Here is a 15,873-nt window from a genome sequence, read left to right as displayed (position 1 = left end):
TTCTTCCATTCATCTAGTTGAATACTGATAATTATATTTCAACAATAATAGTTTTCCCCCTTGCAAAACAGTTCTACAGTTTATAAACTTCTATAGCTCTATTTGCCTAGCTAATTTAACTTACCATCTATTTACTGTATAAAAAAAATTAACAAGCAAAGCCAAAAACAAAACTAAACTTTAAAACCTCCTGCTAACAATCTATCATTGTATTTCACACAGAAAGTCTACAACAGCTTCTTATCTAATTGGATTAAATCAAATCAAATTAAATATACAATAAACCACTGCAGTCATTATCTCTAATCTGTCCAGGATCAAATATATTCAACTGATTTTTAATAATAAAGCTTTTCATTAAAATTGTAACCGGGATCTTTCCCAACAATTGCATCTCATTCCTCAAAGTTCTCTGTTGTATCTCCGCAGCACTTGTTGTTCAGAAGTTTTTTGTGCAAGTTGAATTATAATATTTCTTAAGAGATGTCTTCTGATTGAATGTAATAAGTCTACACCAAAATCTCCATCAGTTTTTTTTAAAGAAGGTCCAGTTCATCGTTGATCCATACTGCCATCTCTAAGCCTTTTAAATTCATGCCCCTTTCAGCCTTTCTCCAATGGAGTGTTGGAAGAAATATCCTTCTGGGTTCAGCTCCAAGTGGGAAATAAGACACTGAAAACATGGAGACTGCTTGGAAAGATGGTTTAATTGTGGACAGGATCTCATGGTTTTAGTTCCTGAGCAGAAAAGGGCAGAGATGCTGCGAGTCCCTGGGTTTTATTCCCTCTCTGAGCCCTGAACTTCCTGGGGCATAGGAAGAGTATCCTGATTGGTTGTCGGACTCCCAGTGGGTGAGGGTCTTAGCTAGCCTTGCCAGATGCCATGTGGTGAGTTTCTGTTGCTAGATGGGTCCTATTGTGTTGCAGATGATGGTCCATTGACAAAGGTGAGGTGGGGATTGGGTTTCTGCCTCTGGCCCATTGACGAAGGTAGGGGGGGAGGCAGGAAGGTGGGAGCTGCTTTGTCTTTAAAACATGTTTCTCCATTTCTCATCCAGTGAAATATATTCTGCCTTGTTAATATTTCCTAAAATATTTCATTCTTCTAGGGAAGGGGTGGGTGCTAACTTCCTACAGGAGCATGCAATTCTCAAAGCTCCTCCTTCAACTCTGTCAGCAACCAATTGACTTCCAAACTGCCCAATTGCAAGTCTAATTTAGCTGCTATTACCCATATCTGAGTATCACCCTTAGATTGATTTACAACTGCTGTTAAATCATTAAACCTTTTATCTAAATTTTCATTCACAGCTTATAAGTTGAAAAGCATTTCCCCCCTCCCTGAAAGCTTCCAAGAAGACTTTGCCATTAAGTTGATTTGGCTCTCATCTTTCTTTGTGTCTCCTTTTGTAAGCATTGTAAAGAGTATATAATGTATGTTAATCAATGTATTGTTGTTTTCATTTTTAATATAACCCAAATTTCTTTTATAGCCAGACTTTCGCAACAAAATGTAGGCAATTCCTCTCAAGGACAAAAGAAGTAGATGTTATATAACAAAACATCCATAGGAAAAATTAAGATAATGTTTCCCATGATAGAGAGTAAATAGAAAAGAAAGAGAAAATTTGTCTCTTTAAAGAAAAAAAAAAGAGAGAGAGAGAGAGACCAGAAATACCTACAAAGACAAAATAAAGCAGCAAAGTTCTTTTAAAAACTAGTAAAATACAAAATCTTTGCAGTAGTCCAGTGCAGATGTAAATCAAATCAGATCACTTTCACTACCAAGGAGAAAGTCTTTATGCCATTGGTTTCCAGGCAGCAAAAAAAAAAAAAAAGTGTCTCCTAACTACAAAGAAAAGCAGTAAAAAAAGGTAAAAAGTCCACAGTCAGCAAGGGGGTATAAAATAAATCAGCATTCCACCAGATGATTAATTAAAAATGTAGGTCAAAAGCAAAAAAAAAAAAAAAAAATTCAAAACATGATCTTTATAAATGACACGCAGCTAAAAAAACTCCAAATGCTGACAGGAAAAGATAAAGAATTGGATAAAATATTATTAGGCAATGACAGGAAAGTTTTATCGAGATGCTATTCTTACCTATTATCATTGAAAATGGGGGAGGAAGTCGTTAAAGACTCCATGATTGCCTGGGGGCGAAATATGGGTTAGTCATTGGATTTTCAAAAATGGGAGGAGATTTGGCTTAAAAATTTAAAATTAACTATGGCATCCTCTTATAAAGAGAATATTTATAAGATGGTTTATAGATGGCACCTACCTCCAGCAAGATTAGCTAAAATGTTCCCCGGGACATCTTCACAGTGCTGGAAATGTGGGCATAGCAATGGAACTTACTTCCATCAATGGTGGACATGTCCGCTGGCAGCTAAATATTGGATGAAAATAAGACAATGGTTGCTTGAAATTACACATTGTAGAGTGGAACTGAAACCGGAAATCTTTTTGTTGGGGGTTAGACCCGTAAATATTGGATTGACTAAATGGTATCTAATGCTGCACATAATCACTGCAGGGAGACTGGCATTTGCCCAAGAATGGAAGAATGAGGATCTACCAATGGACTCAAAAATAATTTATAAAATCATGGAATGTGCGGAGTCCGATAGACTTACAAAACTGATCAAGGGTAAAAGAGACTCAGATTTTTATAGTAGTGGGAACACGTGGTATGACTGGATCCAGAAACGATGGGAGAGTGACAAAGCATAATGCTGGATTATAATTATAGATGATGGAATAATTATGGTAATCAATAAGTATTGGAAATGTAAATTTGTATATAAGAATCTGTAAATATTTTCTATTTTTACTTTCTGGTTATTGGTGTATATATACATGGACATTTTGGTGATGTTACACCGTGATAGAAAAACTATTATATATTTGTCTTTGTTTTTCTTTTGTTTTTTTTTGAACTATAATAAAAATATATATAAAAAAAGAAGAAGAAAAGATAAAGACTCAACTTCCAATCGCTCTTACCAAGAATTACAATCATTTAGAGTTCTCTTCCCTGGCAAGTACACACTCATCCAAGGGTTGTGTTGGGTCCCATTCAAATCTGGAGAGCGTGCAGTCAAAGAGCCGACTTTAGTAGCAAAGTCAACTGTTTGTTGGCAGGAGAAAAATTCATCCTCTGCCTGGTACACTAATTTCTGGAGGACTCTTTGTGGTCATTTGATTTCTGAAAAGTTTGCCAATAATAAACTTGTTTGGTTTAATTACAGCTATTTCAAATGTCATTCCAGATAGAGCAGGGGACCCAAACCCCTGGGCTGTGGCCCAGTACTGGGCTGTGGCCCACTTACATGGAACCATCCCCCCCTGTCACCGCTGCCATCACTGGCCCACAAAGTCAGAAAGGTTGGCGACTGCTGAGATAGTCTTATATAGTTCGTTCTTATCTGTGTCTTAATTACACTTTAGCCCTTTTGTCCATATATTTAATGTTGTTAACATGACAGAGCAATCTTTGCAATTAAAATTTACATTTTCGCTGGCACTTCTCCTGCCAATTGCCTTAACATGTTCATGGGTGAAGAACAGTTTTACATAATTTCTAGAAGGATCTCAGACTTTTCTTAGATGTGAAATCAGAAATCTCAGAAGCCAGTAAGTAACAGCAGTTCAAGCTTCATGAGTTTAGAATATTTTCTGCAGTTTTTTCACTCAAAATGCAGTTTTGCTGTTAGGAACTCTTCAAGAAACAGTTACTCGAGAGAAGTTTCTGAAGCTAGTCAGATTTGGCTTTTATTTGATGCGTTCAGTCTCCCAACAGAAAACTAATTTGCAGCATGGAGCTTTGTAATTTCATGCTAGAACAGCATAAAATAGAAGAAGAGCAGCTCATCCAGAAGAAAGTGATTATCTGGAGAAGCATAGAAGATTCCATGGTGACAGGAAAGATAGTTCAGAATCATCTTCTTGCTAGTTTGGTAACACTCTATACCCCTCTAATTGCTTTTAATCAACAAGATAAGAAGAGCATAACCAATAATTAATTGGCATCAGCGCCTATATTAATTTAAACAATAAGTCTGTTTGAAATTGAAAGAATTTATAATATTATTGCTAAAAGTTGTTCCAAATAGGCATCGGCTCTTGCTTCTCCCTCACCAACATTTCATTACTGTACTGCTTTGTCTTATTCAAGTTCAAGTTCTGCTTTTTCCTTGTAGCCTCTATACAAATTTTCTTAGTAATCAGAAGCAATCTGGATTTGCTAGCTAAATATACTTTCCACAGGATGTCACAGCCGGTGACACTTCCTAATAGTACCATCTATACATATTTGTATATGTATACTTGTTTTTCTAGAGGGCTTTCATTGGATCCTTTTTCTTTTCAGGATCTGATTCTACTGCAATCAGAGACAGGCACGTTTAATGCTCATTACCGATACCAATGGATTGTGGAAATTGCCAAATGATCAATCAAAAGTCCCAAGGAATATTTTATGTGTGCTTCAAGCAGTCTATGAGCCATCCTGGAAAAGCAACCATGCAACATTAACTCAAAGAGGTTGGTTTGCACCAGGATGTTGAAGCCTTGCCAGCTGTGGCTTTCACTTACGTCTCACTAATAATGCAACAGAGGGTCTGTGAAAACCACATGATCTTGGCTATCTAGAGAATTTAGTTTTGGTTCTCTGAATAGACTTTATGGACTTTTCACCTTCTTAGGGATCTAAATAGGTTTTAATTATTGCTACATATTTCCTAAATGGTTTGAGTTATTTCTTACCCAAAAAGCAGATGTTACTGCTGTTAGTAGGCCCTATTTTATCAACTGACACCCCACTTTGCTAGTCTCTAAATCTTATCCTTTTTGTTACCACTATGTGCTCTTAGTAAAGCTTTGAATATTAATCACATTGTATTTATTTCTCCCATTATTGGGCATTGTAGAACACTTTAATGTAAGGTGACCAGATTTTAACATTGGTAAAGAGGGACATTGTGGGCGTGGCTTATTTTGTGGGCGTGGCTAGCTGGTCATGTGACTGGGTGGGCGTGGCTAGCTGGTCATGTGAACGGGTGGCCATGGCTATGTGTATAGGGTAAGGTGAACAGATTTTAACATTGGTAAGAGGGACACCATTGTGGGTGTGGCTTATTGTGTGGGCGTGGCTTGGAGGCCATGTGACCGGGTGGCCATGGCTATGTGTATAGGGACTACTCAGAGAGCTGGAAAGTCATTTCTGACAGGTCTTCACACTTTTGACTGGTCCTCACACTTATGACCATCCTCACATTTATGCCCGTGCAGCATTCTTAACAACCACGTCACTCATTTCACAACTGCTTCTCTTCACCATGATGACAAGATAGGGCAAAAATGTAAAATGTGAGGACAGTCGTAAGTTCGAGGACTGGTCAAAAGTGCGAGGACCAGACAAAAATAACTTTTTCAGCCCTCTGAGTAGTCCATATGCACAAAAGGACTAACCAGAGGGCTGAAAAAAGTCATTTCTGACAGGTCCTCACACTTTTGACTGGTCCTCACACTTATGACCATCCTCACATTTATGCCCGTGCAGCATTCTTAACAACCACGTCACTCATTTCACAACTGCTTCTCTTCACCATGATGACAAGATAGGGCAAAAATGTAAAATGTGAGGACAGTCGTAAGTTCGAGGACTGGTCAAAAGTGCGAGGACCAGTCAAAAATAACTTTTTCAGCCGTCTGAGTAGTCCATATGCACAAAAGGACTAACCAGTAGGCTGAAAAAAGTCATTTCTGACAGGTCCTCGCACTTTTGACTGGTCCTCACACTTATGACCATCCTCACATTTATGCCCGTGCAGCATTCTTAACAACCACGTCACTCATTTCACAACTGCTTCTCTTCACCATGATGACAAGATAGGGCAAAAATGTAAAATGTGAGGACAGTCGTAAGTTCGAGGACTGGTCAAAAGTGCGAGGACCAGTCAAAAATAACTTTTTCAGCCCTCTGAGTAGTCCATATGCACAAAAGGACTAACCAGAGGGCTGAAAAAAGTAATTTCTGACAGGTCCTCACACTTTTGACTGGTCCTCACACTTATGACCATCCTCACATTTATGCCCGTGCAGCATTCTTAACAACCATGTCACTCATTTCACAACTGCTTCTCTTCACCATGATGACAAGATAGGGCAAAAATGTAAAATGTGAGGACAGTCGTAAGTTCGAGGACTGGTCAAAAGTGCGAGGACCAGTCAAAAATAACTTTTTCAGCCCTCTGAGTAGTCCATATGCATAAAAGGATACAGTAATTGAGAGGGATGAAGGAAGGGAAGGGAAATTAGAGTAGGAGTGACGGTTAAGAGAGAGAGGAAGAGAGGAGGAGAAGGAGAAAGGAAGAGGAAGTAGGGAGGAGAAGAAGAGGGGGGGAAGAGAAAGTAAGAAGGAAAGAAAAGAGAGGTGGTAGGTTTGAGGAGAAAGATTGCTGTACAATAAAAAAGATGAAAGGGAAGAAAGCCAACCCCAAACAAATATAAAGATATTAAGATAAAGAATGAATTGTTAAACTTTAAAGAATAAAAGAGAACAAATATGAATAAATAGCAATAATTAGAAACACACATACATACAATGTATTTTCTTTGAACAGAATATTTGGCTGGTTCACAAATTTAAACAGTGTTTAGTCATTTCAATTAAATTTACAATTTCTATATTTCCTTTTTGCCATATTTATTCCTCATCTATTTTTTTAAAAAAACAATATTACCCTTCATCCTCATCTCTAATCTTAATCAAATTCAATTTTTCCCTTCTATTCTATATTATACCCCTTTCCATTGTCATCTATTTTTATATCCATCCTCACATTGGTTAATTATGTAATTATGTAATACAGTTGTTTAATACAAATTCAACATTTTAATATAAATCAATTAGTTATATAACTATCTTTTTTGTATATTAATCAATATGAACATGAATATTCCAATTATTTCCATGCAATCCAATTTCTTACAAATCAATTAATTATACTTACCAATAATAATAAACCAAATAATTTCCCCCATATATTCCTCCAAACCACAACTTAACCATTTCTGCTTTCAACACAGTATACAATTAATAATATCTCAATTATTACAATTCCCTAGTTAAAAAGAGCTTTTTTTTTCTTTTGTGTTTTAAAATCTTGAACTCTCCTCTTTTGCCCTAAATAATTTTCCATTGTTTGCACTTACCTTTGGTGAGGAAAAGGAAAATAAATCTGCTGCCTAATTTTCCAACGTTGCAAGCAAACCGCAAAGCCAACAGCCTGTTTTACTTTCAGTTTCGTTTTGAGCTTGGTTTGCACAAAGAGGAAAAAAAAAACTGAGCAATTTAGCAAGAGCAGAGCCCTGTGCAAATCAGCTGAGAGGGGAAGCCGAGCTAATTAACGTAGGGCGGCCCTTTGAAGCCCCGCGGCAAGAGTTTAAACAGGTTTTTTCCCTCTAGCCATCAGCGGGGATTCAGGAGGCAGCCGGGAACCAGGAGGCAGAATGAAAAATCGGGACTTTTTTAAAACGCCGCGGGACGCGGGACAAATTGCTCAAAAGCGGGACTGTCCTGCCAAAAGCGGGACGTCTGGTCACCTTACTTTAATGGGGTGCTTAAGAACAAACTCCCTACTGTCATTAGGGTGCTCTTATTATGCCGATGACTAATTTTCCTAATTTTGAACAATACTGTTCGGCTTATTTGTAAAGCTCAGTCATAGATCAGGCTATACAATGATTCAGATTTTATTCAGAATAAGTATTTTGGAATGCTGAGAAATGCAAATATAGCCCCTATTTTTTAATTTATTAATGCATGCCAGTTTTTAGGATTTGCAGCTGCTGAGTGGCTTCAAAAAATAGGCCCTGACCTGGGAACCAAATCCAGATGCAACACATTTTAATAAATCAGACAGATGTATTTGAACACATATGCACTCCAAATTTATTTTGGCTAAAATGAAAAACAATGCACAGTCTTACTGTGGAACAACCTGTGGAAGTTGTGGCTGGCTTCCTTCTTCTCACAGATATGGGAGAATTCTTATATGGCTGTACTTCTGTAGTTGGAAAAATAATAATGTAATAAAATGGAGTTCCCAACTTTCTGCCATACTGTATACTCTTTCACATACTGCACTAAAGAACTGTCAGGAACTGGTCTGGAAGACGTTCTTCACTTTTTGTTGACCCTTCAGTGTAATAATCTTTACAGCAATGGTAAGCTATTAAGTCTCCACTTTATCAGTCTTGATAGCCCTCTGTTTAATTGTATGGTTATTGGATTATGATGTCTACATGTCAGAGGCATGATTTCCATAATTTAGTTAAAAGTGAACCATAAATCCAGCACATATTGGTAAATTTTATTAACAGATTAATAAGTAAATTCCTTTTATGAGAGGATGGATAATCCTAAATATTTTTTTTACAATGCCAGAAATCCTTCTGGAAAATTCAGTTTTATTTTATTTCAGAAAGAAAGCCTTCATTTGTATCTCCAAATATCAAAATATCTCCTGGAACAATTTTAAGAATGGATTTTTTTTTATTTTTTGCAAAATGTTGCCTCATCATTTGGAGCATAAACTAAAGCAAATGTTACTTTCCCCAGTTCAATATGAAATTATAGTATTATAAATCTCCCTTTGAAATACATTTTTGATATGTGACGACTGTTGTTTTTTCATCTGCCCAAGCTATAAAAAATGACAATATTATTTACATACTAGTAAATTATCTGTTTTGTTATCTGTTTTGATGACTCCTGAAGGCATATGTCATTTTTGTTTTAAACCTTAAGACAGACCTTTCCCCTTTTAAATGGATTGTTAAATCCATTGATGTTAGTTCAAAATATTTTTATAGGACCTATGTATCTGTTACTAGGCTAACATATGAAGAAAAATTAGCTGCTTGGTCCAGTTGATCTTCTGTCTGAGTCTTCTTTAATCAAATAGAAAACTTCCATTAACTTTTGTGACTTAGTATCTACCCGACCCCCCCAACCCCCAAAAAAGAAGCCCAACTATGATTTGCTTGAAGGTATTCAACCACGAGAATCAATGATGTGGAAGAATTTTTAAAAGGAAGAAGAACTTGATGAATATCCCTATTGGGAGACCCTATAATGTTGCAATCTATCCAATACTCAATTTTAATTAAAAAAAAACCTTAACAGCTATAAAATTAGACTACCCAATAGGGGAATCCATGACATTCAAGAAGTAGAGTTTCCCCCCCTCCCCTTCCCTCTGACATTCCTCTTCACATATGAAAGTAATGGCACTTAATAAGTGTGATATTCTGTTATTGCAGAGAGAGGAAAGTTTTAGCTAAATTATAGAGGACAAACATAATTTTACTGTGGAAAAGCAAAGACTATTTATAATGAACAGGAGGTGAGAGCAAGGTTTCAAAATCACCCCTTCTTTCAATGCCATTAAATCACCCAAAGGGTAGACTGACTTTTGAAGGATTTTTATTTATTAACTGATTGTCTGCCTCTATCTCAATATCTCAGTTAGAAAGTGATTACAGATTTAAGAGGACAAGGAAAGTCTTTTAATTTCTCTTTGGCAATATTATCTTGTTTAAAAAAAGATATACGATTTTCCTGATTTTCCCCTCCTTAAAAAAGAATAGAATGACAGGAAGAGGTTATTTGTTTATCAATCAGTCATACCTATTTTATATCAGTTAAAAACATTTGACCGCTTACAAAAATTTAAAATCAAACCAAACATAAAAATAAAACATATATAAAAACCTCTGCTAATCAATAAACAATTGCACATCAACCTTTCAATCCCCATTGAAATGTGGTCTTAACGGTCTTATGAAAATCTAATAGGAAGAGTGCTAGACACATGATGTTTCCAGGTAGAAATGACCATCATCATCATCTGGACTCAAGCAGAACTAAAAACCATGTTTAGGAAACCATAAAAATAATGAAATGAATCATGTCCTTCATCCACTCAGCAATGTTCACAGACTCTGTTTAACAAGGACCATAAGTGGGGCATGAAATCTTGCAAGTACACCAGACAGTTGAAAAAGAAAAAAGGACATTGGAAGAATATCTGAACGACAGTGAAGAAAATGCACTGAAGCTAGTACATCAATCAGAATAGAGCTGGAAGGGATCCTCAAACTCTTCTAGTCCAACCCCCTGCTCAAGCAGAAGACCTTATACCATTTCAGACTAGTGACTGTCCAGTCTCTTCTTAAAAACCTCCAGTGATGAAACACCCACAACATCTGATGGCTAGCTGTTCCACTGGTTAATTGTTGTCACTGTTAGGAAATTTCTCCTTAATTCCAGGTTGCTTCTCTCCTTGATTAGTTTCCATCCATTGTTCCTTGTCTGGCCCTCTAGGGGTTTGGAAAATAAGTTGACCCCATCCTCCTTAAGGTTACCACAACCTTAAGAGGTTGTGGTAACCTCTTAAATACTGGAATACTGTTATCCTATCCCCCCCTCCTTCTTTTCTCTAGACTAGCCAAACCCAAATCCTGCAACCGTTCATGTTTTTGTCTCCAGGCCTTTAATTATCTTAGTTTCTCTTCTTTGCACTTTTTCTAGTCTCAACATCTTTTTTGTAACATGGTGACCAAAACTGGATGCAGTATTCCAGGTGTGGTCTTACTGAGGCTTTATAAAGCAGTACTAATACTTCACGTAATTTTGATTCTACACTATGCCTGTTTATACAACCAAGGATTGTATTAGCTTTCTTGGCTGCTGCTGCACACTGCTGACTCATGTTAAGTGATCATCCATTAGGACTCCAAACTCTCTCTCACAGTTACTGTTCTTGAGCCAGGTTTTACCTAATCTGTACTTTCACTTTTGGTTTTTCCTGCCTAAGTGTAAAACCTTGCTTTTCTCCGTGTTAAATTTCATTTTGGTGGATAGGGCTCATTGTTCAAGTCCGTCAAGTTCTTTTTGGATCCTGAGCTTGTCTTCTGGGGTGTTGGCTATTCCTGCCAGCTTAGTGTCATAAAGTGACACATCATGAAGTCTTGAGACAGAAGGGCTAATTTTGGATGCAGAAGACTAAGCTTTAAGAACAATTGCATACAAAGCCAGAATTGAGACCAACAGCAAATGTCACATCTGCAAAGAAGAGCAGCATGGTAGTGAAGACTGTCTTAAGACTGTCTATTTTACTTTCCACATTCATATTTCTTTTACTATGCTGTTTAATTCCATTTTAATTTAGTGACCAATCACATTTATCTTTAGGTAGTATCATTTGACAATTACTGTCCATGCAAAATGAACACAAACTTTCTCTCTTAATTTGCTTGCGGTCTAACTGGCATGGAACATTTCCGAATCTAATTTACTTAAGCATGTTGAAATAGCTTTACATTACGCGGGCATTTTGCACACAGCTGAGCTTTGGTTTGCAAAGCACCTTAATGGTAACCAATATAATTAGAGCAAGTATGATTTTGTAAGCCTAGAAAATGATATATCTTAACAATTCAAAAAAAAAAAATATATGCTGCCTTCGGCTGTTCCTACATGTTATATACAGATTAAAATTAAGATAAAGACTGCTAAACTGATCAAACAGCTGAAAGAACTTTTTTTCCCCTGCAGCAGCTTTCAAAAATACTTGTATGAATTTGATTCACATTGAAATAACTTTTATTTTCAGGCTGACCATGCAATGAAGATGTAGCTATGAAATAAATAATGATTTTGCTCTAACGTTCAATTTTGTTCCTATTGAGCTGCTCAACCAGGTGTTGAAACCAATAGAATTTTCTCTTCTCCCTTTGAGAGAAGTTATTTGAAGTGCTGCATGACTGAAGAATGGCCACTTATTAGCTGCTCAGCAGTGCTCTTCATTCTTCTACTGCATTCTGCAGAAATTGTCAGAACATCAGTTTTGCCAATATTAATCTAGTTTGATCAGTAAGTATGATGACATGGACAAAAATTATGTGGTAGGAGTGGGAGGGACTCGCACTGGGTAGTCTATTGTGTTTTCCATTGCTGTCTAAGGGTAAAGAGAAATAAGTGCAGAGTTCTTGAAAGTGAAAAATAATTATAGTACAGCAAAGGCGAACCTTCTGCAGACAAAGAACTATAATGTAGCAAGTAAGGTCCTATGCACACAAAGCTTTCTGATCAATGAATCTTGAAAAGGGCACCATAAAGCTGAAAAAGCTACAGAAAAGGTCAGTTAAAATACATAGTTAGTTCCTCTGCAAAGAAACTTCTCCACTCCAAGCTTTTAAACTAAAAGGTAAGGAAAAACACATGAAAGTTATTTTAAATTTTGCATGGAAAGTGTGCAGAGATTTTTTTTTGGTCCATTTCTCAATCACAATCTTAGGAATTTATCCACTGAATATTCAGAAACAATGAAGTACTTTTTAACATAATGCGTTGTTAAACTATGTAATTCACTGCCATCAGATATTGCAGGTTGCCTCTAACTTAAATTGGAGGCAAATACACGGAGGCCTTGACTATCAAGAACACTGCCTCCTGAATTGTATCAACTGTTGCAAAGCAATAGGGGGGGAAAAGCATCTCAATGCCCTCCCCCCCATCCATCTTTCCTGAATGCTGGACAAAATGAATTCAACCAGGAGAGCTGTTCTTATGTTACTAAGTTTATATATGCTTCCATGTGTGCAACCAGATTCCTGCATGTCTATGAGTATCAGATCAATGAAGATATCAGGATTTTTGCAGCCCAGATCTGGTAGTCCTGTCCATATGATCATGGATCATACAGGGCCGAGCTGAGGACTTTGTGCAGTAGCTGTATGACAAAATCGCTCAGATTCGGGAAGGGCTGGCCTCTGACTGGGTATGTCCGGACGGGATGACTGAGGCAGGTCTTGAGAGTGTTATCTGGGAGGAGTTCGATCCTGTGGCTCCCGAGGACATGGACAGGGTCCTGGGACGGCTGAACGCGACCACATGTTTATTGGACCCGTGTCCCTCCTGGTTGGTACTGGCTTCCCGGGAGGTGACACGAGGCTGGCTCCAGAAGATTGTTAACGCTTCTTTGAGTGAGGGGGTCCTGCCGGCTGCTTTGAAAGAAGCGGTTGTGAGGCCCCTCCTCAAGAAGCCCTCTCTGGATCTGGCTGTTTTGGCTAACTATCGTCCAGTCTCCAACCTTTGCTTCATTGTGAAGGTTGTTGAGAGTGTGGTAGCGCAACAGCTTCCCCGGTACCTGGATGAAGCTGTCTATCTAGACCCGCTCCAGTCCGGCTTCCGGCCTGGGCACAGCACGGAAACGGCATTGGTCGCGTTGGTGGATGATCTCTGGAGGGCTCGGGATAGGGGTTGCTCCTCTATCCTGGTCCTGTTAGACCTCTCAGCGGCTTTTGATACCATCGACCATGGTATCATGTTGCACCAATTGGCGGGGTTGGGGGTGGGGGGCACCGTTCTGCGGTGGTTCTCCTCCTACCTCTCTGACCGGTCGCAATCTGTGTTGACAGGGGGGCAGCGGTCGACCCTGAGGCACCTTGTTTGTGGGGTGCCACAAGGGTCGGTCCTCTCGCCCCTTCTGTTCAACATTTATGTAAAGCCGCTGGGTGAGATCATCCGTGGCTTCGGGGTGGAGTTCCATCAGTACGCTGATGACATCCAGCTGTACATCTCCACCCCAGGCCACCCCAACGATGCCCTTGAAGTGATGTCCCAGTGCCTGGAGGCCGTGCGGGCCTGGATGGGGAGAAACAGGCTCCGACTCAACCCCTCCAAGACCGAGTGGCTGTGGCTTCCAGCATCCCGATATAGCCAGCTGACGCCATCGCTGGCTATTGGGGGTGAATCACTCGCCCCCACGGAGAGGGCTCGTAACTTGGGCGTCCTCCTGGACGCACGGCTGTCTTTAGAAGAGCATTTGACGGCCGTGGTCAGGGGGGCTTTTTATCAGGTTCGCCTGATACGCCAGTTGCGCCCCTTTCTAGATCGGGACTCCCTACGCACAGTCACTCAGGCACTTGTCACTTCCCGCCTGGACTACTGCAACGCTCTCTACATGGGGCTCCCCCTGGGGTGCACCCGGAAGCTCCAGCTGGTCCAGAATGCGGCCGCGTGGGGGATTATGGGGGCGACGAGGCGCTCCCATGTGACACCTCTCCTGCGCGAGCTGCACTGGCTCCCGGTGGTCTTCCGGGTGCGCTTCAAGGTGTTGGTGACCACCTTTAAAGCGCTCCATGGCTTAGGGCCGGGGGTACTTACGAGACCGCCTTCTGCCACCAATAACCTCCCACCGGCCAGTACGCTCGCACAGAGTGGGCCTCCTCAGGGTGCCGTCCGCCAGACAATGTCGGCTGGTGACCCCCAGGGGGAGAGCCTTCTCTGTGGCGGCGCCCACCCTCTGGAACAACCTCTCCCCAGAGATACGTACAATAACAGACCTCCGGATTTTTTGTCGGGCCCTGAAAACCTATTTATTTCAACTAGCTGGGCTGGCTTGAGTTAAATTTTAAATTGATTTTAAATTGGGTTGTTTTAATTTACGGCCAAAATATTTAATTATTTTAAACTGTTTTTAAATTTTGTATGTTCTGTTTTTTACTTTGGCTGTTCACCGCCCTGAGTCCTGTTTGGAGAAGGGTGGTATAGAAATGGAAACAAATAAATAAATAAAATAAATAATCATCTTCATCATTTTAGCCACTGTCTATCCACTGCAGGATGAAGGCCTCTTCTGTATGTTTCCAAACAATACGGTCCTGAGCTTTCTTTTTTTTATTATTTAAAAAGTTTTTTTTATTTTATAAAGAAACAAACAATACATAATCATTCAGTGTATCTTCTGAATACATCTTTTGTGTCTTTTTACTCCTCCAGTATTTATCATATCTTAAAATTATCATTTCATTTATTATGACATTTCCCCCACATTTATTACTTCTCTATTAATACATTTATCTATCTTTTAATTTTATTAAAAATTATGCAACAATTTTATCCCCACATATTTTAAAACTTTCTTTAAAGCATGTCTTTTTTTTAAAAAAAATATTTTAGGTTAAACATTTTAAAATCTCTTAATATATCAATAAGACATTCTTTAAAATATAAGTTTAAATTTTTTTTTTTAAAAAAAGCTATCCATTAAATTTTAAATTAACCATTTTAATACTTCAGTAAGTTTTAAAAAGCTATCCAATTTTAATTAAACCTTTTTACTTCAATAAAACATTCTTCAGAATATAACCTTAAAGATACTGTTAATCCATTGGGTTAAGTTATTTCTTTCTTTCTTTCTTTTTTTTTTGTAATAAACCATGGCTTTATGGTGTTGCCTGATTCAGAAATCATCTTACAAGCATGACGGCCACAGAATAACATACAAAACGAACAAACATCAATTCAGTCCAATGACTGACTCTTAGAAGTTACTACAATGGTGGGTTATTTTCATATTTCTATTTGTATCTATATCTACAGTCACATGTTTACATGGTTATATATGTATATATATAATTGACTCCTTGTTTACTTCTATGCATTTCTGTTGAATAGTCGAAAATTATCTTTATATTCCTATTTTTGCCTCCAGCCAGCTGTACCATCTTTGCCATACTAAATAGTAATCAGTATCGTCTTTCTCTTGTATTTCTTTTGTGAGCTTATCCAATTCTGCACATTCTGTAATTTTGGCTATTATTTTGTCTTCTGTGGGTAACTGTTCAGATTTCCAATGTTGGGCAAAGAGTATATGTGCTGCTGTGAGGATATGGATGATCAGATATTTTATTTCTTTGGTATATTGTGCTGTGATTATTCCCAATAAAAAGATTTCCTGCCTCATTTCCAGTTTTTGTTTCGTGATTTCTTCAATCATTGTTTTAATTTGTTGCC

Source organism: Pituophis catenifer, unplaced genomic scaffold, assembly GCF_029215685.1.
Source record: "Pituophis catenifer annectens isolate HBS135680 unplaced genomic scaffold, rPitCat1.0.hap2 SCAF_1, whole genome shotgun sequence".
In the NCBI taxonomy this organism is placed as follows: Eukaryota; Metazoa; Chordata; class Lepidosauria; order Squamata; family Colubridae; genus Pituophis; species Pituophis catenifer.
The sequence above is the reverse complement of the archived record's forward strand: the minus strand, read 5'-3'. Positions refer to the sequence as shown.